We start from the raw sequence: 27615 nt of genomic DNA, 5'->3' as shown, positions 1-27615 counted from the left end.
TTTCAAGATTCTCCACATCTTTTTTTGAAGTGTGTGGGACTGGGGGAAGTTCAACAGCATTGGAGAGGCCTGGGAAAGTTCAGGGGGGCTTGGCAGGGTCAGAGAGCATCTCTGATTCTGTGACCCTCTCCAATCCTCCTCTGAAGACCCTGCTACCACCCCAATCCTGTCAAACCCACCCAGAACTCATCAATCTGGTGAAAACCCCACTTGCCCCCCAATCTCTCTAAGTTCCCCCACAAATCCCACTGGCCCCCTGACCTCAAACCCTCTCAGACCCCACCAACCCTCCCTCCCATGGATTCTGCTATCTCTCCCTTATCTTCCCCAACCTCCCCACATCCCCCACTTCCTCCAATCTCCTGAAGATCCCCTGCTTTTAACCCAATGAAAGCTCCCCCTAACATCAACAAACATCTGTATGTACCAAGTCAAAAAAAAAAGGGCCACTATGTTGCATGTGGTAGAATACCCATGTGAAATAATGATTATTAGCATGTACTATTGGAATAACTACCTGTAATTATAAATGCTAATATGTATTATTTTCTTTCCTATCCTCAAATGCTTTGTTTCACCTTTTCACCTTCTAAATTGATTGTTTATAAATAAAGGGCTCAGAAATTTTAATTTTTCCCCTAAACTTTTGTGAAAGTATAGCAAGAGGGTTAGGTAACCATCTAACCAATTTCATCACATAATCCTTCTGCATGCGTTGCCACCAAACCTTAGAGAGAATAAGGCCTGACCACTGAATAAGGGTAAAATATTTTGCTTTGTATATTTCTCTGCTGTTCTTTTCTAAAACAGAGGCCTTTGAGGTTTTCTTGCTTTTAGCTATTTAACAATATGAGACAGTATTAGAATTCAGTAAAGTGTTGCTGTGTTGAGAGCTAGCTGGCAAACCGCTTCTGACAGATGAAACAGTTTTCAGGACAAAAAAAGTAGTGCACACTCTGTCTTGCAGTCTGTGGACTTTATGAAAGTAAAGCAGCATGTTCTGAGGACTACATTCTCCTTCTAATGGGTAAAATAGCATGACTATCTGCTGTTCCCAGTCCTGATTCTCTTCTTCATTAGACACATAATGATAAGAAAAGACACCCTGACTGACTGCAAATGTAGACATCTTCCCAAGTGGTTTGATTAGATACTTTCTGAAATCAGACTGAAATCAATGCACATGATGCACAAATGATTATAGAGTTACTTCCTTGAGGAATCTCTTGATGCCACAATACAATTAAGACCTCTTTTTTGTTATATCTAGTATAGTAGATAATGCTGATAATTGACATTTTAGGGATTAAATGTCAAACACTTGGCAGGACTATTTGTGTATGACGATAACAGGTCCTACATTGTATTCCTTACCCTAGTAGTCAATACTCTTCCTGGTTCAGGAATCCATGCTATTTGTCCACACCTACCTTGATGTTAGCAAGATAGCTACAAGCTTGTCCAAGCATCCTTTCTTAGTTAACCATCTTTCAAATCTCACATACTGAGACTTAGTTAATAAAAAGGAATGATCTCATAAACTCTAGCTAATTCATATTGTGGCTCATGTTCCCTTGACTCCCCATACATTATACTTGGGTCCGTCCTTCTCACTCATCTTTTACACTTGCTTTTCTTAAAACTCTCCTTATTTCTACATCATGTGAACTATACATTGGTTTAAGCTCAAGTTGTCCTGTTTCTTGAAATACATTTTAATAATGCTAGAAAATTTTCAGGTAGCATTGTTTCATCTCTACATCACAAAGTAACTAAAAAAGAATCCTTATAAGTAAGACTGCAGTCAATTTACAGATCATACAATGGATGCAGAAAGAGATAAAACGTCTTGCCCAGGTGAGCACCAGAGCTAGACACAGAACCACATCTCTTAACTTCTAAATGTGAGTGGCCTACTCACCATGCCAAGTACCTGCAGTACATCTTAAAGTTATTATGAAAATAGTCACGTGTGTAGTGGAGAAGTCATGCTTGTCAAAATTATGAAATATGTGACTCTGAAGCACTATTCTGAGAGATGCCACATGACCTCTGTGGCCACCTAAATCAGAAGAACCAAGAGTACTCATCACCCCAAGAGAAGCTGTCTTTCAGCAAGATTGGGTCCTTGCTGAAGATGCAAAAATACTCTTGCATGTTCCTGCTTTTTCACAGCGTAGTTTTTCTATTTCTGCTTCATGCTGTTAACTAACTAGAGGAATAGTTACAGAATGACTGAAATGGAATCTAGAACAAATACTACTTGCTCATTCCAAGGAGAAGAGAGGAGCACTTTCCCTCATGTAATTCAATGTCAAAGGAAGAACGATCTTTTCCTGTTCCAAGTCCAATTAGATTTTAGTCAAGAAGGGAGTGATGTACATTCTAAAGATGTATACATCTCCGCTGCAGATCAAAGCTGAATGCAGAAAGCAGAATCCCAGCGAGAAAATCAGAGCACTACAAAGATTAACGCAGAAGAGTAGATACAGGGCCTCTGAGATCTTAGAGTTCTCAAATATTTTAGATGCATGAGCAAATTTTGGGATGCTTAATCCAACCACAGAACTTTTGAGGTTTGCCCAAAACAAAATGCACTTCTCAGGCTTTTATGCATAACAGAAGTTGATGAGACTTGCTATTACGGGCAAAGAAGGAAAATAGAAAGTCTGATCTTAAAGGTGTATTAAAATTGTTGAGAGGTAACAGGAGAGGGTTTTAATGAAAATATTAAGTCTCATGGCTCTCTGGGATAGAACCAAAATGGAATGTAAATATAACAGCAAAAAATTAGAGTAGACTGAGGAAGTATCTGGTGGTAAATAGAGCTGTTTTGTTCTGTTTACCATTAATCAAAATGTTCCTCTTCACATTTATTCTTGTAGCCTGCAATAATAAATAATGGATTCTTTGGGGTTTGAGCTCTATGCAGTTTGGGCACAGCTATCAAGTTCCACTATCATTTAGTCTTATTTCCCATTGTAAAGAGTATCAGATCTCGCTCTTCAAAGTACCAAGGCTTAGCTAGCATATAAATGGTTCTACAGTACATGAGGGTAATAATATTCAGCTAAATCTCCCATTTGACAACCCCCCCTCTTAACTAAGGAATTTACTCCAATATAATACTTTCATCTATAACAAAAATAAAGCATAAAGATGTTAAAGCTGTGGTACATTTTCATCAGACTTGACCAGTGAATGGGAAATGTAGGCCTGTTTTCTTTCATGATCTATTAGAAGAGACTGATTGTCTGAGTTTTGGAAGCAGCTTGGGGATGTTCGGTTTCCACAGTCACACATGTTCACACATTGTACAGTGCATTACCTAGGCACAATGGGCCTGGTGTTCTTCTCCCTTACCTCAGTTACACTGTAATGCCATTGCTTTTACTTGAGTTTCTCCCAATTTACTTTGGTGTCTGTAAAAATGAAGCCTGAACAAATGAAAAAAAAATCTTATTCCCTTATCCTTTTATTTCTAATTTCTTTTTTTAAATAACTGAAAAACTCAGATTCTTCATGGAAACGATACATCTGTACTAAAATCCAGCCCTCATTTTAAAATATGTATTTCAATCTCACTGGCAGGTACCCTTCGAAAACAGTTGTTATTTACAGTATCTGTCTGGAAAAAAAAGATTAAAAGATTGAGTTACTCTTCACTTCCAAACAAGCCAGGCCACAGCTGTACACCAGATTCTGAGCAACTGTTCCACATACACACAACAAGGCTTCTGTCTTCCTGCAGGGTTTACTCAGGTCATCTGCATGTGGCGTGGATTAAAGTAGCACTAAAGCTCTATTATAAAGTAGGCTAAACAGTGAGTTTATACACAAAACTCTTCTGCCACTGGGTAAATTCCTTAATTTCAATTCCATTTGCAAAAGTTTAAAAAAAAGTGTTTCAATCTATACATTACCCAACTGTATTTAAATAAACAGGAATAAGGAGGAGAGGGAACAAGACTATCAGAAGGCCATTTTGGGGAGTGGGGAGGAAACAGGAAGTCAACCATTCTCTGTGCCAGCAGAATAGCAGAAACAGACTTTGTCCCGATTATACCATTTTTTCTCACAAGCTCATTTTTTAATTTAAAAAATGAAGGGCATGATTCAAGGAAAAATCTAAACAAGTGGGCTCAGAGTTTCTCTTGTGCAGTTTCTCCCCAAATTTAGAAGGAAAGGCTCTTTCCCCTTCAAAATGAATAAACACTTCAGTTCTCAGGACATCTCTGTAGAAGGCTCATGCTTCCTCTCTAGCTCTGTGTCTTCCTGCCCATCCCTGCTCCATTTCCAACTGAGCCATTTCCCTCACTTGTCACCAGCCTGGAAGGGCACCCACAGCACACATACAGGGCTCCACAAAAAACCAGATTCAGCCTCAGCTAAACTAAATTAACGGCAGATTCCCTGACCTCTCCCCTCCCCACAACTTACTTCCACACCATAAAAAAAAAATCCATAGGTTAAAAGAAAGGATGGACGGTGATAAAAAAAAAAAGGTAGTTGACTTTCCCTTCCATATGGAAATGGATGGTTCTCCAAGTGAAAGGACCTCTCCACATGTGAAGATGTCGAAGCTACTTTTTGGTACCAAATTTTAAATCCTTTCAAGATAATCTTGAAAATGTGTAAATAGCTGTGTATTTTGTCTTTCAACTGAATAACCCAAGAAACTGAACGTATGTCTACCATGCAGAACACAGCACAATGGAGAGATACTATCTCTGTATCAACAGCAGGCTAATAATTGTTGCACCGTTCAGCTCCGTATGAGCTAATCAACCCTGCTTTTTGACAGTGGTAATTTCCCCATCAGATGCCATTCTGAAACATATGCCACAGACTTTAACCATGACTAGCTCTCAAAGTGTCAAGCCCAACCTGCCCTTGTTTCTGCTGACCAGTCATGATCATCCTTATGACACACAAAATTACTATTAATAATTGTACTTAAAATTAATTTTCCCAATGAGACAGCTTTAAAGGGGTAGCATATAGCTGCTACTTCAGCATATGCTCTCCAAAGAAATTCCAGCATCATCTGTATTAGTCCATGTCACCTCTACACCCTGCACACAAATACTATCATCACAGTCATTGGCATAAAACCAAAAAGTGGTACTAAGAATGTATATGTTAATAATTTATTTATTAGACCTATCTACAAATATACACACAAACTTTGGAAAGGAGAGGTAAGAAATTATAGAAGTACAGAAATGGCTAGCTATTAGAAGGAAGTGTAGAGAAGCATTTATAGTTAGCACCCTACAAACCAAGAACAACTCATAAAAGGATCCTGAAATGTCACAACCTTCTTAATTGGATCTAATGTGGTTATCTCTAACCTCAAGTGCAAATTAATAAGGCTGCTTACAGTCATGGGAAAAAAGGCGCTTTGCTTTAAGTGCAGTACACCACTGCACTGAGTGCACTGCATGCCCGGAAAAGGCATCATGTTAGTTAGACCCAGCTCGCTCAACGTCTGTAGAGATCAGGCGCTTCAGCAGGGCTTTTGGCACTTTTATCAAATTAGTTTTAGATAAAAAGCCCCAAAGTGCTTGATCTAGACAGGTACTGCAGAGCCAGGTCACTAACACCCTGCTTCTTTCAGGAAAGTGCTGTTTTTGTTTTTTTTCCCACATCTATCAATTCCCTAAGAGTTCACACAATCTGTGTTGAAGAAATGTCTTTTAAGTTCTTCATTAATGGCAAAGGATTTTCTAAAAGGGGTTGCAAATAAAGGATATTGGTGTGCCTTGCAAAAGGAATAGTGGGAGAAAGGGAAACTGAGATAATATTTATTTCATTGTAGCTATCTGTTGGGGAGTGGGGGGGCTGTGGACACTAAGGTGCACAGTGGACAGCCCAGACATCACACATTTGTAGACCACAGCAGAAGTGCCATTGGCACAGCCTGTCAGAAGGAAATGAATCTACTGTGAATGGCATGTGCCCCGGTGGCTGAGGGGGCACGGTGGCGGTGGAACGCGGCGGTGGGAGCACAGCAGCAGTAAGCTGGGAGCTCCCGCAGACGCTGCCGGAACTGTTGGCGGTGGGGAGGGGGTGGCGAGCACCGACCACGGGTTGGTGACCACCCACAGCCACTGCTGGCAGCAGAGGCAGCAGCCAGTGGGAATCGCGGACTGCCCACAGACACCACCAGTGGTGTTGGCAGCAGGGTGGCGAGCGGCGACTGCCTGCAGGTGCCGCCCACAGTGTCAGCAGTGCCTTTTTGCAGGGGGTGTACTGCCACCCTCAGGAAGTACACATGCACCCGCATTCACCCCCTACGCGTCACTCCTGGAATCTGCAAGTTCTGCTAAATGCCTTGTCACAAGGACATGAAAAAGGAAAGGATCTATCTGTTTTACAAAAATAGCTTGAAACGTCATGCGATTCTTTTTTTAATTATTATTTGTTTGAAAAATGTTTTGGTTTGATTTTCACGTTAGAATTTAGATCTGACTTACTGTGGAAAATTATGCTAGCATCTACCCTAAGTTGTTTTCTTTCAAGTTTCCCACAAATGAAACACCACTGGTAGTAGCAACAAGACAACTAAGGTAAATCAGATGCCAATGCTTTAAAAAAGTCATCCTCCAGACCTGCTCAATGAACTGTTGTTAAAAAGCTGGAAGTCTCCAACAGCATGCCTACATCATCATCACTTCTGCTGCAAGAAGTAGTAAACTTGCACAGTTGATAGCAACAGTGATGGGTTTAAGAATAAAACATCTAAATGGGGACAACTGTGTAGGTGACTAGAGAACTAGTGTAGAGATGACATTGCACAAGTCAACTCATTAAAAGCTGAATTGCTGACACAGAATGGAATTTTTTAGTCACACAGTCTAGAACAGGGGTCAGCAACCCTCAGCATGCATGCCAGATCGTGGCATGTGAGGCCATTTTCCTCAGCATGCGGCAGACAGCCCAGGCTCTGAACAGCTGCCACCAGCCATGGAGCCCAGGTTGCTCACAGCAGGCAACAGGAGGCTGCAAGCCTTGCTGCAAGCAGCCTGGGCTCCATGACAGGCAGCAGCTGCCTAGAACCCAGGCTGGCTGTGGCAGGCAGCTGGAAGGCTGCAACCAATGCACCAGGGTCCAGAACTCCAGCCCAACTCTGTGGCCAGTGGGAGGTGCATGCATGCCTCAGGACACACAGCAGAGAAGGGGCAATGGCAGCGCAACCCTGGCCCCTCTCCCACTGTCTTCCCAGAGGTGCCTGTACACATGCCACCAGTACCAAGCAAGGCTAGAGATCTGCAGACCTCAGTGCAGCAGCTTGCAGGCTCCCCAGTGACTGCTATGAGCATCCTGGGCTCAGTGGCAGGCAGTAGGGGTCTGCCCAGAGCTCAGGTAGGCTGTGGCAGATGGCTGGGAGGCTAAAAGCTGCTGTGCTGAGGTCTGCAGAGTCCCAGCTCTGCTCATTGCTGGCAGTAGGTGCATGTGCACCTTCAGGTGGACGGCAGGGGAGGGGCTGGGGTTATACTGTCCTGATCCCTTCCCTGCTGTCCATCCCAAGGTGTGTGCAGACACTACTGGCAATAGAACCAGCCAGGGTGACCACCTCTTCAAAATGTAAAAGTGGGACACGTGCCCACTTCCCTCCCTGTCCCCCACCTCTGCTGGTGGCATGGCCAAAGCAAAGCAGAGTGGGGCCAGATGCAGGCTGCCTTCTGCAGGGTTGGGGCTCTCTGCTCTGCTGCCCTTCCCCTTAGGACCCTGTGCTGGCCGCTCACCCCCTGCCCACCTGGCAGCAGCAGAGAACCCCACTCCATGCCACTGCTGCCCCTGTTGCTGCTGGGCGAGCAGGGGGCACATTGCCATGAAGGCGCAGGCCTCTTGCGGGGAGGGCAGCAAGGAAGGAAGCCCTGAGTCCACAGCAGGCAGCCCGCATCCACCTCCACTTCACCCCCCATGCCTTCCCAGAGGGTACACGCACCAGCAGGGAGCTGTCCCCACAAGCCTTGCACCCCCCAGATGAGCCACTCATCTAGGCTGGATCCCACTCCCTGCCCCCACCCCATGCACTGCCCTGACTGGACAGCACCCCCAGCCGCAGGCCCTGCCCCATTCCCTCCCTCACCATAGGGGCCTCAATCTGCTGTCTCTCCCCACAACAGACTGTTCCCAAGAAGCTGCTCTCCATGCTGCCTGGCTGTATTCCTGATCACATGCATGTGTGGGTACACACATGCACGTGGCATCCCCTGCATCCCAATCCTGGCAGCCCCTTGAAGCTGGAATGCTGCCAGCTGTGGATCCCTGCACAATACTGCGAATACAGGACAAGTGCTATCCCAGAGTCATGCAACCTGGGACAGATACTTGAGGTTACTCAAGTCCCATTCTGGGACTGTCCCACCCAATTAGGGACAGATGGTCACCCTAGAGCCAGGCCAGGGCTTCAGACTCTGATGCAGCTGTTTGCAGCCTACCTGCCACCCGTTGCAAGCAGCTAGGGCTCCACAGCTGGTGGCGGCTGCACATGTGCCTTGGGGCGCACAGTGAGGAAGGGGCTGAAGCAGCGCAACCCCATCCCCATCCCCATCCCCACCGTCTGCCCAGAGGTGCGCAGGCACCTATCCGCAGCAACGAGTATCAGGCCCCTCATGGCTCCCCCGCTGTTTGCCCCTGGCATGCCAAATTGAGGCATGGGTCTTGACTTGGAGTGTTTTTGGCACTCCAACCCTTAATCTAGGACAATATTTCTCAACCCATGGATTAGAAGAATACATGAAAGTGTCACAAACAAACTTTAAAAATGGATTCTCCTTTAAAGAAGAAAAATGTGGGGAACCATGGCTTTTCCCTTGCAAGCTGCTTGGGGAGCCCTATACCTCACAACCTCCCTTCCCCTTACCCCACACACCCACCCCCTACCCCATACACTGGGGGCTGGAGCCTGGGGGCAACAGGTCAGGAGTGAGGGGCATTGGGTCAGGACTGGCCATTGATGCTTACAGATTCTGGTACAAAAAACGGTTAAGAACCACTGATCTAGAGCTCTTTGGGTTTTGTTTACTTAGCCTTACTTGTTTTTGTTATTTATTTCAGTGGTTAACTCTGCAAGAAAGAAATCTTCATTAAAGATTCAAAACTCCCAACCCTTCAAGTAAAATATAAGAGCTCATAACACATGTTGCAAGGCACTCAGGAGTCCTCTAGCAAAACCAGGGAAGATTGGACATGACATTCCCAATATGTCTAAAATTTAAAAAGGAAAAACAAAAAACAAAAACACTGATTTTGAAACAAAACATTTCAGACCTTCTTCATAAATTATAAAAATGAAAACAGGGGGAAAAGATTGCTTCTAAATGGAAAAGTCCTTTTTAGATTACCTTTACTAGGATCTGTTAAGATCAAATATGTGACTGGCCTTTACTTTTAAGAAAGTTGGTAAGGTGTTCCGGTCAACCAACTAACAGTAAGTAGGTAATAGTAAGTTTTCAAATAGAAGGAAAAAAATCTTTCCACTGAATATATTTATCATATACATATTGGACAGATTTTTAACATGTTGTGGCCCTGAATTATCTATGTGAGAAGTGCTTGGTCCATATACAGCAACAAAAGCCAGGCATATACAGTGATGGAACTATATATCCCTTCCACTTGTGAGTTGGTTGTACAACCCCCTGCCTCACAGCAGGCTAGTTACAGACCTCTGACTTGCAAGCTGATTACCACAGTCAGATTCCTGTGTCCATGCAGAGCTCCTTGCAAAATCAAGTCTACAGTGCCCATGTTACAACAGAACTTGTTTTCTTTCTCCATGAACTGAGGTACAGCAAAATATTATACAGCTTAATATGCCACAAAAAAGATATTTGTTTCTATATATGTCATTCATTCCTTATTATTCTCTGCTTTTCACTGTGAAATATCTTTTTTTTTCCAGTAACAATGGTGAAAAATATCAGTTTACCAAAAGAGAGGAATCACAGATTTGTGTGACAGCTGAAGAGGGTTTGTAATGAGAGCTTTCTTCTTTCATATGAAGAGAAAGCATAAAATGAGGATTGCAGCAGCGTTACTAAATGATCCAGATATTATTTTTATTGTGAGTTGTGTCCATTGAATGTATTAGGTCAAATTCAGGGGCAACATTCTTAAAGCTCCTACACTCTTCCCTATCTTTATCTTTTAGTGAAATCTAGTGCATTTGGTTTACTGAAAGTATCCCAGGTTGCATCTCTCAAGTTTATTATGGATTACATGGGCTTCAGAGAAACTTCCATCATTTGTGATATCAATGAATGTAGATGGATGCCTTCAGTATACAAGAGAAAAAAACCCAAAAAAGGTTATACAGTATATTGAAGGCAAAGAAGTTTACATACTGCAAAAGGAACGAAAAAACTGTAGCTGGTGAGTTGAAAATATTTTTCTATATTGAATGCCATGGGATTTAGTTTCTTTAGCTTTTGAAAATCCCATCTCCTTACTATTCTCTCCTTATTAGGACTGCTGGTTAATATAAGTTATTAGTATTGTATTAATTCATCATCCCATTGGCTAGTTTACACACAATCCCTCTAAAATGACAGATGCAGACATCCACGCTAATAATAAAGCCAAGGTCTTAGAACTAAAGTATGTAATGTTGTGGTGCTCAACCTTCTGGCCCAGAGGCCAGATCCTGCAGGCAGGGTTGGTCAGTCCAGAGGCTGGATCTTTGTCAGATCTTGCACATAGGGTACGTCTGTGGGCCAGATCCAGCATGGGGTCAACACGTGGCGGTTGGACTATGGGTGCAATCCAATATGCCTGCCCTGCCCTACTCACCAGATCCATCTGTGAAGCAACCCTGCATGATACAAGCATGCAGAACTTTGTTATCTGTTCCATGGGGCTCTCCATAGGTATAGAAATTTAATGACAGGGGAGTGGTGGCAGTATTAATTGCTATGACTGGAATCTGTGGCAATTAATGCTGCCATGGCTCCCCCAACACTAAATTTCCAGACCAGTAGGGAGTCCATGGGCCTGATGATACGGCCCTACATGCTAGATTTAGCCTGCAGGCCAGGGCGTGAGCATCACTGATATAACTCATTGCGCAGACAGGACCTTGGAGATTTTGTTTTATAAGCCAACCATAACTGTACAGTGCTACTTTTTAATAATGCAATCCAGTCATTAAACTGCACATAGTAAGGGAGAATCATAAAATGCAATTTAAGTGTTATACTATACCTAGAAATTATACTTTTCACAGTCAAAGACTTGAAGTCTGATTATAGCCTCTGTAACAGATAAGGAACAAAGAGGTATGGCCTTAGCATTAGAACACTTTCAGGTGACTTTGTACCTACACTGATTTACACAGGCACAGTTAACACTATTTGGAAATAATTCTCTTTAGTTTAAACCTTGTAAAAAGGAGGATCACTAAAATGATACAATACTAGAAATTCCAAATTTCTCAATAATAAAACTAAATAATTGCTCTGCTATTTTTTATATAATAGACAGAGATATACCTTTTTATACAGCAATGATTTTTAAGATACTAATAGTGACACTGTTACAACTCTTATGTATAAGACAATTCTACAGATAACTGAAATCAGCTGCAGTGTTAATAGGGCACTAACTATGTATGCTCTAGAAAACATTCCTTACCTGTAGTGTGTACAAAACATGAAGGCGTCATTTACACAGGGCTTCTAATAGAAAAAGAAAGCCCAGCCACTTTACAAAGTCTAGTACAATTCCAAAACAAGTGATTTAAAACATGGTTAAGTAAAGATCTTTTTTCTAGTGGGCTGCCACCCACAGTATAAAAAGCAGGCTGTCTAGCTCAACTCTACACTAGAAAACCCTTATTCATCTAAATTATTCCACTGTGTACTGTCATAGTGATCAGTCTTCGAGCACAGCATCTTTTCTTTAATCAATGGAAAGAATTCCTTATTCTGACAGTTTAGTCTCTCTCTTTTCCTGGCTGGGTGGTATCTTCACTTTTGCATGGGCTTATTTACTTCCACTTAAAAGCTTAACCATGACATAAATAGTATACCTTTTGGGCAGAGTTAGTAGATCAGATTCTGCAGTTCCTACCCCTAAAGGCTAATGGTTCCCAATACTTCTGGAGCAGTGTGGCTCTGCATTATTGCAAGTAGAGTAAATACAGAGAAAACAACACTAACAAAGGAGGAAAAGATTACCAAGCAGTGAGCTAACTGGTTGTGATTTTTATTATCACAAACACAATCATGAAAAATGACAAAAATGTACAATTTTAATCATGATAATTAATCATGACATTTTGAAAAGAGCCATTTGTAACTGAAAATGCTTTATCCTTATAGATCTGACAGTGTAATAGTTAGAGACCTACCGAAAGTGGGATTTAATGGTTTTCATTGACAATGTGACTTTAGGTGGTGTCCACAAAAAGTGCAGGCTCCCTGAAAATAAATAAATAAATAAAATGCTGGCTCCTGCATGGCTCTCCAGGCCAGTGGGCGGAAAAGAAGGGGAGCTGCCAACTTTGCAAGATGGCTGCTACCTGTACCCCTCACCACGGGCTGGCAATGGTTGGGGCCATATAATGGGCAGTCCTCATAGCCAATCAACAGTTAGGGGCAGGGCCACTGGGACCTCTCAGCCAATCAGAGGCATTGGGTGGGGAGGTGGGGAGGGCACCACACTCGGCCTATGAAAATGGCTATCAGCCCAGATTCTGCCTGCAAAATAGGTCAGCAGCTGCCTCGTGTATGTTAGATCCCAGCAATAGTGTACAAGTGAAAAAACATTCACACGAATACTGAATCAATGGAGCAACTGGTCAATGTGGTAACTGGTCCCCACAATAAGTGTAAGTTACCAGGGAGGATAAATGTAATATGAAACAGAATTTGGGCCTGTATTACTACAGAACTGTATACGTCAATAACATAAAGCGTCTTCTATGAAGGCTCTTCTGACAGATATTTAATATTTAAATGCCAGTTTATTTATTTTAATAAACCACAAAGAAAGGAAAAACAGGCTACCATTTTTCAACTCAATCTCTATGGGCACAAAATTCCTAGTACAGACATAAGTAATATTGGTGACAGCTTTACATCTCCTTATTCAAAATATGTTACATAGTAATAACAAGGTAAAATAAAAACATGCCCTAAGACCATAACTAACCTTGAGGAAATTTAATTCTTTGGTCTTATAGCAAAGGGCAGTGAAGTAACACCATAAGAGCCTCAGTCATGTGCTTCAGTCTTACACTGGTGGATAATAGAGTTCTTTTGAAAAAGCAAACCAAGAGTTCCTTGAAAATATTATGTTGCCTTTGAACTAAGAACTTATTAGTAAATGTATACAAAGAAAGAGAGAAAGAAAACACACCAAGGTGTGCTTTTATAAAATAGGATAAGGTAGCTAGAATAGAAGGACATTAAATTAGATATGTTCTTCTTTAAAAACAATTGTTTCCTTTCCACTACCTTTTTGGATTCAACAGTGAAATACTGAAGTATTATTACTCTTATTTACTGGTTAAATTCAGAGCAATTCAGTAGGGTACTGACTAAGTTATTCTGGGGAATAAGGAAAGAAATCCATCCCCAAATCAGCAGAAAGTAAACAGTTGTTTTTAAACAAAACACATGTCTAATTCAACGTCCTTCCACTCTAGCTACCTTATCCTATTTTATAAAAACATTCACAACAATTGACACAGGTTTGCTGCCTCTAGGGGTCAGGACCACAGCATACAAGCTGTCAAGGATCTGGCTCTAATTATTGCCCAAAGCTATTAAAGTTTTGAAAAAGATATTTAAGTCAAAGGTCCAGTACTGCCCTCAAGTATATGGATCAGGGGTTACAGCATACAAATATATATTGGTAAAATTTGTTCCAAAATTTGAGAAGTCTTGGACTAATGCTTCAGGGGCATCCATAAAGACTTCAGAGGATGGTTGGGCTCAAATGCATGCTGTAGGAAACCATCCTGACTTGGAGACAGAGAGATAATGCCAACTTAGTGTTTTCTACTAATATCTAAGATTAATTTTGTTTATGAGTTCTATTTCAAAATCTACATTGCCTAGTATTTACTAACTTTTTTCTTTATAGCAACTTACCAAAAGCATACTCAGAAACTGCACCACTATGTCACTATAGACAGTTTAACGGCAGTAGACCTTAACCTCTTTTTTTCCTTCCTTTTTTTACATGTGATTGCTTCTAGTGTGTTAGCTTCTTTGGGGCTACCAAGCATAGTTTGACTATTGGCTTCAGCAGGCTGTGATGCCAGCCAGCCATTCATAATGGGCTCTTTGTCTAGTTGTCACATGAACAGTGTTGTGCTACGATTATTGTCACTCCAGGCTTAAACGGGAAGGCATGCTTTCATACAAACCATCTACTTTGTGGGCTCTTTCTGTTAGAGAGCTGGTAATTAAAACTATTTTATTCCTTTTTAATTAATCACTTACAGAAACATTGAAAATAAGGTTCCAAAATGTTCATCTAACTTGACAAATTCTTAATTTTAACCACTTGTCACAAGAAAATGAAAAAGAAAAAAGAGGTACATACCATGACATATTTACTATTAAAATAATATGGCATGGAAGAATCAAAACTAAATTCAAGTGTTCAACTATGGATAATATAAAATACACTGACATAGGATTACACATGAATAAAAGCAACAAGAGAAAGAAAATGCAGAGATAAGTTTGATAACACAATTCATCCTGATGTGTTTGCGTATTTCAGTACAAGTACTAAAAACATCCACCCTTATTCTAGAATGTCTTCCAAAATTTAACTATAATGGGGAGAAAAGCTCTGCATTCTGGCTACAAAATTGCATCTCCTTGTTTTATCAGTCCAGGCTGGACTACTATTTATGTACCATTAATTAGAATCTTGGACACAGGGCCCAAATGTGAGCCCTCAAAACTGGGGATAGAAAAATAAGTCACTGGAAAAAGAAAAAAATCTAAATTAAACTTATCTGAATGTGAAGGCAAGGGTCAAATAACTAAGAAGGAATGCAGGGAGATAATGCTTACATACAGATTTTTCTACAAGAAAAATTTGGGTAACATATGGAATGACAACAATACTTGTTTGCATCAAATCACTTTTGAGAAAATCTGCCAAATCCTTTTGTCCCAGAAGGCTAATTAATCTGTACAAGAGCCTAAAGAGTGGACAAATGTCAACTGTAAGTCATTCCAAATTAGTCTGTTAGTGTACTGAAATCAGCAAAACCACAAAAGCATACAAGTGTCTGCCTTTATAAATGCAGAATCTTCTTTGCAGGATTGAGACCTAAAATATTAAGATTCTAGATTCCAATACCCTTACGCAGTCCCTGAAGTACCATACTCCACATGTCATCCAGCAAAAGTCAACAGGAATGCTTGTGGAGTAAAGTGTCACTCAATGTGAGTAAGGCTAATACAATCTACCCCAAGGGAGGTTAGGGTAACTGGCAGCACCTCAATATGTAAAGCTCCATCTGTCTTCAAGACTTTAAAAATAATGACTTTACAAACCAACTAAAACAGCAATATGAAAAAACAAATTATTTGTTGTGGCTAATGTTTCCTATCTCTAAATTAAAAATAATAATCCATTCCTGATGTAGTTCCTTGTCCTTTGTATTGCACCATGGTTCTAATGACCTCTTCCCAGCGAAAGCTCAGAACCAATACTCCATTCTCATTTTCTTCAGTCAGTGAGCTTCCTTTGATACCACCAGCCATGCCCCTCTTATTGATATTATGCATGTATTATCTGTTTTAAACTTTATCTTCTCTTTGGTTCTTTTCCTTCTCCAATCATCCCTTCAGGATGCCATTCAGAGAAACCTTCTCATCCTCTGTCAGACATTCTGGAGTTATAGAGGGCTCTGTCCCTATTCAGCTTTGCTTCTCCGACACCTTATCTCTGGGTGATCAAACTCACAAACACAAATTCTGCTACTATCTTTATGGTAACAGCTCACAGATTGCCCTCTCTCTTTGCTCCAGTCCTTTCTCCTATGGGCCAAAGTAAAATCTCAGCATGCCTTTGACTTCTTTTTGTGCTAGTTCAGCTGCCAGCTCAAGCTCAACGTGACCAAAATAGAGTCCTTAATCTTCTCTCCTAGGCCACCTCTTCATACCTCAGTGTGGACCACCATTGTTTCTTGTTGGATAACAAATGGGATTAAAGACTATGTGAACTAAAATGTGTTCTGAATGTGTATGGATGCTTATTTTTACAAAATAGGGAAGTGTTTATACTTGTTTCAAAAGGTAGTTATGCTAAGCTGAACAAGACTCCCATAATGTTTGGGTGAAGTTTGGCTAAGCTTTAGACATTTGTATGGTATGATTTTTTTGAGGCTACTGGCAGACATGTTGGTATATGTATATGTATATGTATATGTATATGTATATGTATATGTATATGTAGGAGAGCATTAGTTAGACTTTACAGAAATGGGAAGTTCCTGGAATAAGGAACTTGTTAAATTGTTTCTAAGAATTTATTAAGAAATAAGCACCTAGCTGGGATTGTCTGACCGCCAGCGCTCTTTTCTGCCCAGGGCAGGTGGTTGGACTCAATGACCTACTGAGGTCCCTTCCAACCCTAGTATCTATGAATCTATGCATCTATAAGAAATAAACAAAGTCAAACATGATAAGATCGCATTGTGCACCTGTTTTATTTACAAACAAGTACTTTTATGCTTTTTCCAATACTGGGTCTCATGTTTGGGAAAAACAACCTGTAAACATCTGCAAACTGCAACATTGTGATCTTTGAAACTATTCTTTACTATGATGCCTATAAAAAAACTTGGCATCATCTAGACAGCTAATAGCCTGAGACCACTGTATCATATTGTTTTATGGTTTTGTTGAGCTTCCTCCTTTCTGTATCTATAATCACCTGTTGTCTCCTATTTTAAATTTAGACTAGATGTCCTTTTCTGCTGTGTGTTTGACTAGTGCCTTTCACAACAAGGTCTGCGACTGTGGCTTTTGGGGTGCTACTGCAGTACTACTACTACTACTAGACCATCACACAGAGTTTGCATATGCAAGATGTCTTACAATAAGTAAACAGTGAACCCTTTAACTCCCTCATTAGAATTAGGTAGAAATTAGGTAGAATTAGAATAATCAGCATTTTAGAGAAACTGAAGCAGAGATTAAATGCCTTGTTTCATGGCACACAGTAAATCAGTAGCAGAGCTAATATTGCAGTCTCTGACTCCCAATTCCATACTCTTTCCTCCAGGACTCATACATCAAGAGGATTCTAAATTATGACCACATGAGATTTATTATGGATAAATTGCTTAGCTGTGCAGATACAGAACAAAACAAATTATTTAAATTAAATGGTTACAAGAATTACAATTAGGTACAATTACCTATCAAATTTTTGACATAAAGCTAATTCATTCAAAGTGAAAGTACCTTCAGCGCTTACTTGGGCAAAATATTTACTAATGAATTTATAGATACTCACTAGCCCTTAATAGGAATCTGACAATCTTCAAAACTATACTAGCAAAAGCCAATCCTCCTTTGAATATAATTCCTATTTTCTGACAAAACAGTGTTATCTGAGCTATTCTCAATTCATTAAAATAATGTTCAGATTACTGTCACAGCTGTACACCCCCATATATAAAAAAAATCATTTTATGTATTAGATTCTACTGCACTGTTTTTAGTTTATATTTTCAAGTCCTTGAGAAAGAAATGCGAGTTGAAATTATTACAGATTAACATTTTAAGTGACATAGTGATTACATATAATTCTGTAAAACTAGGGGTAAATTTTGCTCCCCAACTGACACTGAACTTTGTATATTGCTCTTTTATTAGTCCTATGTCTTCAGTGGGGTTATTCCAAGGATATGATATCATTTGATGCCAGAGAACTAAAATCTGGCTAGTTCAGAGGCAGTAGCAGTGACAACTGACAAGTTGAAAAAAGATATCAGGATCTGGCCCGCAATGCCATTACTAAAGAAAAGATTTATGAAAGATGTTTGTTATTATATACCATGTTTCAGATAAATAATAAAAATTGATATCTTTAAAAAATATATATTTTGTAATGTTTTGTACAAAAACACAGGGTTCTTCATTTGCTGTCTGGAATTTTATCACATGTGCAGACACTCTGTATTTTAGCCAAAAGCAGCTTAGTTTCCATTCAAAAAGACCATGTGATCATGTCTGTACAACAAAAAGGTGTGTGAGACACTATGCAAAACTTCTGCCAAGTAATTTGAATAAAAACTCAAGGGACCCTTCCCAGCTGCAGTCAAAAGCCCACTCCACACAACTCAGTATTTTGTCAATCAAACTTAAATATGTTAATATGTACATATTTCCTGAGTTCCTTCTGTAACCACGTTAACTGCTGTTGAGATATCAAAGCTAGTCATTTGCCTCTTCAGCTGACTGCACTCATTTATCAGAGTATGCCCTGTTTTGTATTCATGAAAAGTGCTGGAAACAGCCCAAGAAACTGAACTTCACTGTCTACCTACAAATCAGGTACATGCAACAGTAGTGTAACATTAGTTGTAGTTTCCTCCCACAGTGCCTGGTCTGAGAAACCAAAGCTAGGATTTGTCTGCATTTCAGCTGTACTACACCAACAGTGAATCCTTAAAATACTGAAGTTTAATTCAGATAAGGACATGCATTTTGACCACTGGTGTCATCTGGATGTTTGCAATACAGTTTCCACTATTACAGTCATCTATAGAGAACTAAAACTACAGTTTTCTCACACGTATAACAAGGAATTTAGGAACGCTTGACAAAGATGTCCAAGAGCAGGGAGAGGCTGCTGAGTGCCAGAGTGTGGAAGGTGCACCAGAGAGTCTTAGAATCACAGAAAATTAGGGTTGGAAGGGACCTCAGGAGGTCATCTAGTCCAACTCCCTGCTCAAAGCAGGACCACCCCCAAGAAGATCATCCCAGCCAAGGCCTTGCCTAGCTGCATCTTAAAAACTTCCAAGGATGGAGATTCCACAACTTCTCTGGTTAACCTGTTCCAGTGTTTTACTACCCTCCTAGTGAGAAAATTGTTCCTAATATCTAACCTAACCTTCCTTTGCTGCAACTTAATGCCATTGCTCCTTGTTCTATCATCTGTCACCACTGAGAACAGTCTAGCTCCATCCTCTTTTAAACCTCCCTTCAGGTAGTTGAAGCCTGCTATTAAATCCCATCCCAGTCTTCTCTTCTCCAAACTAAATAAGCACAGTTCCCTCAGCTTCACCTCATAAGTCATGTGCCCCAGCTCCCAAACCATTTCTGTTGCCCTCCACTGGACTCTCTGCAATTTGTCCATATCTTTGTTGTAGTAGGGGGCCCAAAACTGAACACAGTACTCCAGATGTGGCCTCACCAGTGCTGAACAGAAGGAAGAATCACTTCCCTTGACCTGCTGGCAACACACCTACCAATGCAGCCCAGTATGCCATCAGGCTTCTTGGCAACAAGGCAGTGGGGTACCGACTGAGGAGGGGGGGGAGGGGCACCATGCACCTGGGTGCTGGCTGGGGGGCAGGCACCATCTGGGCCCTCCAAGGGGTACTTGGTCCCCCAGCAGAACTTCTCGTTTCACTGCCAGTGTTTCTGGGCTCAGCGATTGGCTGCCAGGGGACCCTCCATCCCCCCTGCTCAGCAATTGGCCGTGGACGGGGGGGGCACAAATGCAAGTATTGGCCCCTGGGCACTGGAGACCCATGGTACATCATAATGCTGGTTTCCTTTCCTACCTTGGAAACCCCTGGGCTCCAAGTGCCTCCCTGACTACTGCCCTGAGCCAACTAGACATCAAGCCATTGATTACTACCCCCTGAGCCCAATGATCCAGCCAGTTTTCTATCCACCTTACTGTCCATTCTTCCAGCCCACACTTCCTTAGCTTGCCTGTGAGAATGTGATGGGAATCCCTATCAAAAGTGTTGTTAAAATCAAAGTATACCACATCCACCAATCTCCCTGCATCTACAGAGCCAGTCATTTCATCACAGAAGACAATAAGGTTGGTCAGGGCCCTTGGTGAATCTATGCTGACTGTTCCTAATCATCTTCTTCTCCTCCAAGTGCTTTGGAATTGATTCCTTGAGGATCTGCTCCATGATTTTTCCAGGGACTGAGGTGAGGCTGATTGATTTGTAATTCCCTGGATCCTTTTTTTCCCCTTTCTTAAATATGGGCACTATGTTTGCCCTTTTCCAATCATCCAGGATCTCTCCTGATAGCTATGAGTTTGCAAAGATGACGGCCAGTGGCTCTGCAGTCTTATTACCCAACTCCCTCAGCACCCTCATCTGGCCCTGTGGACTTGTATATGTTCAGCTTATCTAAATAGGTCCCTGACCTGTTCTTTTGCCACTGCTGGCTGCTCACCTCCTCCCCAAACTGGTGCAGTAACCTTGGAGCTGACCTTGCCTGTGAAAACTAAGGTGAAAAAAGCATTGAGCACTTCAGCCTTTTCTGCATCCTCTGTCACAAGGTTTCCTCCCCCATTCAGTAAGGGACCCACACTTTCCCTGATCCTTCCTGGGCTGCTGCCGCTGCTACTGGTACTGCTACACCTGCTTCCATTATAGCAACCCTGGGGCTGGTGTCTTGCTTTCCCCCTCCTACTAACTGAACTATCTATACATTACAGCACAGTTCAATCTACAGACCTAGATTTTGCCGTGCTAACCAAACAATGCCAATTCTGGATTATGTGATATGGACACTTCTTCAGCAGAAACTGTACTGAGATACCCAAACGTTTATACGCCATTCAGTGGCCAACAGGTGATCATTTTTGGCTATAAATAACTTTATAGGTAAAATGAGCTACATTCTGGCCCTCGTTTTCAATCTGTGCATAAGCACATATGTAAAAGTGACAACTGGGGCCTAAGCTGGTGTTGTATGTGTTCTGAAAATCTTCTCTGGCACATCTGTCTTGGCTGGCATACCTGACAGAATAGAATAAAAATGACTTCCTAATTCTATTGCATTCTAAAAGCTGCTGAGTAGCAGAAGACAAATAATTTGCCTACCCAGCTTGCTACTGTTCCAAATTCCCCTCCAGCTCAGGCAGTTGTACCCCCACACTGCTCTTCATGAAGAATGTACATAGCTAATTATGTATGCTTTCTTCCTTGAATTGTATTATTAGGCACAACTGCTATTCAGGGGTGCTTGCAAGAGAACTGAAGTCTGAAGCCAGCTTTCAGTTTCAGTCTCACATCAGACATGCTGCTCAGTGAAGACATCCAAGATTTAAGTGCAGGTCACCAGTGGGAAACAATTACAATCCACTTCTCCAAACTAAGCTTTGCTGTCCCAAGTTGCTGGACAAAAACATTTTTCTTAAAACAAGCCGTTATGCTAGTCTCCCTTCCAAACCTTTTGATAACTGCCAAGCACCGTTGAAAAACCTCCCTAAGGTTAACATGAAATCTCTTTTGTACAGTCCTGATAACAGATTCCAAACAGATTTTAAAACTCCAGCAAACTAAAAAGATGATAGGCCAATTACAAGTGCTTAATATATAGACAACATTAAAGTGGAGAAGGACATAGGAACTATACTTATTCTCAGGAAGTATTAAATAATAGGAGCCAAGTTTTGAAGAACTCACAGGATTCCAGAATATCTGGTCTTCATTCTAGGATAGTCATCTACACGCTATGCCAGTTTGCAGGCCTATGAGTACTCAAGTGTGTGTAGTTACTGTTAAAGCCAAGTAATTCACTGCACTTGACAGTCAAAGTCTAACTGCTTTGCACTCCAACAACAGTAGCCAAAAACCTGAGAAAGAAGTCATACTACTGAATGTCTTCATAAACTGCTTATGCTGAAAGACGTATGCTGAACAAAGCCCAATTATAAAGCAGGCGGGCACTATCTTGAACAGATCCTGCACATTTACACAGAAATACATCTTCTCTCTATATACTACTTCTGCTCTCTAGTATAGAATAACTACTAGAACTCAAATTAGTTGCTTATATTAAAGAGCCTATGGGAACATTACCCCCCTCAGACCCGCCGTTCAGGTACAGCCAAATATATCAGATGCAAACCAAAGCCTATCCGATTTTGAAGAAAATCCAGCATAGACATAAAGAAATAGCTCCCCAGCTATTAACATGCTCTTCCCCCCCACAAAGTTTGATCCTGCACCATTAAAGTTGATGGAAGTTTTCTAACTAATGTTTAAGAGGGAGAGAAGAAAGTGTGATGAGGCTGTGGACAGGAGAAATGAGGATGCCCTGAGAGAAGACACATAGTAACCTCTATTAGCCAGTTCACCCAGAATAACCACCCTAGAAGAAATAATAATTATCCTGTTTCCTTGGCTACTCCGTAAAGCTGTTAGCTACCAGTGGACGGCTTTGAAGGCAAAAAAAGGAGCAGTGGAGCAGAGTGACTGTTTTCAGGAGAAATCCGTATAAATGTAATCTGCCTCCTGCTTTGACTTGGAAAAGTTCTGACTAAACAACTGCACTTGTGCAGTTTTCTTTTAAGAGTCGGTGTTGCGTTACTTGTTTAAAACATGTCGTCTCCGAAAAAAATCCTGTCCCATAAAAGTATTTACCTACCACACACAGTGTGGATGTTTCAAGACAATGCATCTACAGATGAGAAGAAATATATTGGGGGGGGAAAGCCTCGCACACAGAAGAATAAACAACGGAAGCTGCATACAAGAAAGTAGTTGTGTGGGAAAACAGAGGATACAAGTTATAAGACACAGGATTGTAAGAGAGAAAAGCTTCTGTCCGAAAAGGCTGGGCTCCGACTTGGCACTTTTTTCAAAAGAAGGGAGTAAAACACAAACCCACCATCACAATCCAGACTCAACCCAGCCACTCGAGCCCATGTTCGGAGAGACCAGGTCTGCAAGGTTTCTACAAACCAGAGCGCTCCTGGAGAGCGGGGGAATGGCGCAGACTTGAGTGCCCACCTCCTGGTCTAAATCTGCCCCTGATCAAGGGCCAGAGACTTTAGGGAGCCGTCGGGCTGCAGCTTCCCCGGCCTTCGGGGCTCCACGGGCTGGTGTTCTCCATGCACCTGCAAAGATGAAGGGACTCATGGGGCGAGGGGCTGCTCGGAGGGAGGAAATAGCAATGCCAAGTTGCCAGAGCAACACCCGCACAAAAATAAACCCGGGGAGCAGAAGCAGCAGCAGCATCCCAGCTCCATGATCCCAGGGGAAGCAGGCACTGACCAGGATGGAGCCAGGCGAGGTCACAAGCCCACAGGCGTCCCAAGGCAACAGGGGACCCTACCGCCGGGACTCGTGGGGCCGAGCGGGAGGGAGCCCTGCGGAGGCTTTGCTTGAGCTCCCAGCGCAGGCGGAGACGGGGGAAGAGCAGGTCCCCTCAGCGCGGCGCCCTCGGGAGTCCCGCGGCCACCGCCAGCCTCTTACCTGCCCCCGCGGCTCCTCCTCGCCGCGCGCTTGCTGCGGCTGCCGGCTCCGCGCGCCCCGCCTCGGCCAGGGCCAGGGCCAGGGGGCTCAGTCCCGGGCGGGGCGGGGCTCGCCTGGACCAGCCCCCAAAGATACCTGCCGCCGCCTCAGCTCGGGACAAGGCGGCGGCGCCGGAGTGCAGCGCCGCTGGGGCGGACCGGGGGGGCTCACGGCTCCCCCGCAGCTGGGGGAGTGCCGCGCAGTCGTAACGGGGGCACGGGGGGAGGGGGCTTTGGGAGCAAGTGGCGGGAGGGGATTGAGCTTCCACACGCTCTGGAGCTGCAGCTGGTACAGCCAGGGGGAGAAGAGGGAGACAAGAAAGAGGGAAAGAAAGACAGAAACTTTTTCTAAACGTTTATAAGGGGGGGGCACACTGAAACAAAACAACAAAGGATGGGCCCACACAGGGGCCCGGGTGCAGAAGACAGAGCCTGGGTTAGCCCTCAAGGGAAGGAGGGAAGAAAGAGAAAAAAGAAGAGAATAGAAAGAAAGAAAGATGTTTAACTTTTTATAAATGTGTATTAGGGGGAAGAGGGATGATAATAAAGCAAAACAGTAAAGGACACCCCACACAGGGGCTCCAGTGCAGAAGACAGAGCCTAGGGCTAGCTCTCAAGGGAAGGAGGGAAGGAAAGAAAGAAAAAGAGGAATGAGAGGAAAGGCAGGCAGGTTCATAGATAGCAGTGGCAGGACTAGAAAGGAACCGTTATATCCAAACACAACACCCGTCCTTCACAGACTGTCCTTCTCATTTCCCTCCTTGTTGGAAGGCAAGATGCCAAGCATTTTTCTGCTTTTTCCTCCCATTAAAAGTCCCTTCTTTCCAATGTATTTCAGCTGAGAAGCCCTGACACTAGCTTTCACGTTAATTTTTTTTTAGGTTTTCAGAGGGTAGCAAGCATGGGAACCTTTTCACACTTCATGTTGTAGGTGCAGCAGAAAAAACAGAATTCTGCCTGTGAAGCCAGGCAGCCTGCACTCACCTCATTTCACCAAGCAGAACCCCAAGCAGCTTGGAAACTAGCAAACATACCCAGCCCCAAAGTAATGCCCTCTACCAAAGCAGAATGAGGAGAACTAGCTAGCCATCTTACGAAGTGTTACAAGTTAAAACCCATAAATTCACTGTAATGGAAAGAAAACTCTCACCATATCCTATACCTGTTGCATGCATCAGGGCTACTTCCTGTGTTCCCTCCAAGCCGTGTGGCATGTGTGGTTGTGCAAGCACACCTGGCATCATGGCATAAAACACAGCCGCGCACACCACACAGCTTAGAGGGAACGCTGGCTACCTCTGACATAGCTGGAATTGCTTCTTCTCTTCAACATATACAGGTGTCCCTTGCTTTATGCAGGTTATGTATGTGCAAATTCACTCTTATGAAATGACTTTTTATACCAAAAATTTGTTATATGCAAGGTAAATTCATATTTCTGCAGTTGGTGTGGTGGAAATCTGTAGTCACTGCTTTGTGCGGTGCATTGTGGGAGTGATACACACCAAAATATAGTCCCCTGTCTGGATCTGTACCCCTTGCTTGTTGTCTGCGGCACATATTTCTGTAGTTGCCATCCCCATTATAACAGTGCCCTGTGTGTACTGTCTGCTGTTGGCAAGTACCAATATTGTCTTGTAGAAGTGTTAGAAATAGGTCTGGGGATCAGTACAGTCGAGGTCTTGAAATGTATCCCTATTTGTTTGTTCCCTTTATGCGAATTCAAGCTATGTGCCATTTTCCAGGAATGCGTGTACCGCATAAAGCGAGAGAACCCTGTACTGGTAAAGTGTGCCAGTTAAAGTATCCAGAGTTTTGATTTTAAGTTTATCTCATAGAAACACCTTGTTATTTCTTTCAAACTTATGCAAAGGCAAAGAGAATTGTGTTCATATTTTGTGGACAGATTTGTTTGAAAATAGTGCCATCTGCTGTTTGAAGCAATTTTTACTGTTTCTACTAAGCCCTGTTCATTAAGTTAGTAACAGTAAAATGTAACAGGGCTCAAGTTAAGCAAAGATTATCAGAAAAATGATAAAGAATAAAACTTTTACAGAGCTAAATACAAAATTAAATTAAAAGTCCATCCATTGTCACAAGTACTGCTTTCATGCCCTGTTTCCCCCCATAATACCAAAGATGTTTAATAAAAAGTAACTATATACAGAAATATTTCTGGCTAAGCTAATATGAGGTAAGGCAGACAGAATGTGTGTGAGTCTCACAATCACATAGAAATATTTTTACAATGACCAGCAAAATGGGCTCCTGATCTTCAACTGAGTTCTTCAACCTCTACCACAACACAGATTAATAATAAAGTCACGCTGGTTTTGAATCTCTTAGAAAAAATATCCTTTTTACCATCAGCAAATTGCAGGCATAAGTTAGTATCCATGTTTACTTGCAACTGGATGCCCCAGTTACTAATTTGGGTGTACAAATAAGGTACTTAGTCATACAAAATATCCAAACTGTGAAAAAAATAGTTGTGTGGGAAAACAGAGGATGCAAATTGTGAGGCATGTTGGAAACCAACCTCTAGTCTGAATTCATATCTGTACACACACCCACATATTTTTTAAAACATTTTATAACCTTAAAAATCTCTATTTAGATATCATGACTGGTACTGATAACAAAGGACCACAATCTTAACTATATGAGACAGCATCTTAAGAGCAATTCTGCTGATTTTCAGTAGAGCTGCTCATACAGCAAGGTTCAATGCAACATGAATAATAGGGGCATCCCCAGGTTTAAATAACTGATCCATGAAATATATAGACCAGCATATTTTATATGGACTATTTAGCCACAGGAGATTTATTATTGTCACAGAGTCTATATATAATAATAAAGACTTAATTTATTACAAAAAAGAGCCATGGCTTCTATTTTATATAGACAGATGTTCCATTAAAATGAAGGGTAATTTTCCCCAGTTTCAACTCCAAGGGATTAAAAACACAAAGCAGTTTGGTAAGATGAGCAGTAAGAACAAAATCATAAGAAAAGCTGACATGCTGAATTTCATTTAAGTAGTCCCATAATGGCCAGATTTTGCAGAAATTCTGGAGTAATATAGGATGAGTCTGATTGTAAACACTACTATAATGCAGTGGTATTCAACCTTTCAGCCCTGTGGGCTGGATGAGTAGCACGGGTCCACAAGTGCAATCTAGCACACTGGATGTGGCCACACACTGGCCCAATCCCCACATTGGCACAATCTAGCACACAAGGTAATGTCATACATCTCCCCATAGGCTCAGAAATTTGGCATGAAGTAAGCAGCAATTAATGCTATGACTGTTCCCCTGGTGCTAAATTTCTGAACTTGTGGAGAGACCCACAGGTTGGATAATGGCTCTATAGACCAGATATTGCACATAAGCTGGAGGTTTAGTACCACTGCTATAATTCACTGAAGATCACTAACCTGTGTAACCAAACTAAATATGGGCGATAATGATACTAGCCTTGTTATAGGATGATCTTTATTGGGCTTTCCCATTATCACACGGGAGATTTCCAATTTGCATTTGAGCTGTTTGTTCTCTCCCTTAAGCATATTATTTTACATTTATTAGGATTCTGAAAGTCATATTGTTGCATTATTTGGCTATTTATTCTAATCCTTCCAGGTTATGGTAGCTTTGCATTGCCATTCTGCACTCCTGAGCATTTACTGACCCTCCAGTTTTGGTATCATTAACCAGTTTGATGATACTAAAAGTATACTTTATTCTAGGTTTTAATTAATATCCATATTGAAGTCATATTGATTCCTACATTACTATTTTTTATATTTTATCCCATGCATATGACAAAAAGGGAACAGAAAGTAAGCTTTCCAATATCTAGTACATGCATATTTAAGGCAAATAACAAAATAAAGAAGTCATGTCCCCTCTTTCTCCTTTGAGTACCCAAGTTTATGAACAACATCATTATCTTCAACAAGAGCATTGCCACAATAAGGTTCTCAAAAAGAGAAAATTTGGTCTTCACTATGCATTTGAAAATGATAACCTTTCCATGTCAATGTAATCCCCCCTGTCCCTAGAAAATACTCATTCTTAGTAAAACCATTTAAACCCAGATCTTCAAAGATATTCCCGT

At 41.9% G+C, this 27615-nt stretch overlaps 1 protein-coding gene across 5 annotated transcripts in view; it reads right to left on the bottom strand.

Annotated features, from left to right (window-relative positions):
* Positions 1-23664, bottom strand: part of MEGF10 (multiple EGF like domains 10) — a 174694-nt gene extending 151030 nt beyond the window's left edge. The window contains exons 1-2 of one of the 5 annotated variants that reach the window (XM_090038487.1): positions 23453-23575; positions 22988-23094 (exon numbers count right to left, since the gene is read on the bottom strand). The gene's annotated coding sequence lies outside the window, so the exon portion shown is untranslated. Of the gene's footprint in view, positions 1-22865; positions 23095-23251; positions 23377-23452 lie in introns of those variants that run through there. The other 4 variants (XM_090038492.1, XM_090038488.1, XM_090038489.1 and 1 more) reach the window with 4 other exon arrangements.
* Between the last annotated feature and the right edge of the window lie 3951 nt (positions 23665-27615).

This window comes from Crocodylus siamensis, chromosome 3, assembly GCF_052110815.1.
Source record: "Crocodylus siamensis isolate JL-2025a chromosome 3, ASM5211081v1, whole genome shotgun sequence".
Taxonomy (NCBI): Eukaryota; Metazoa; Chordata; order Crocodylia; family Crocodylidae; genus Crocodylus; species Crocodylus siamensis.
This window is presented reverse-complemented; position numbering and strand designations above follow the sequence as displayed.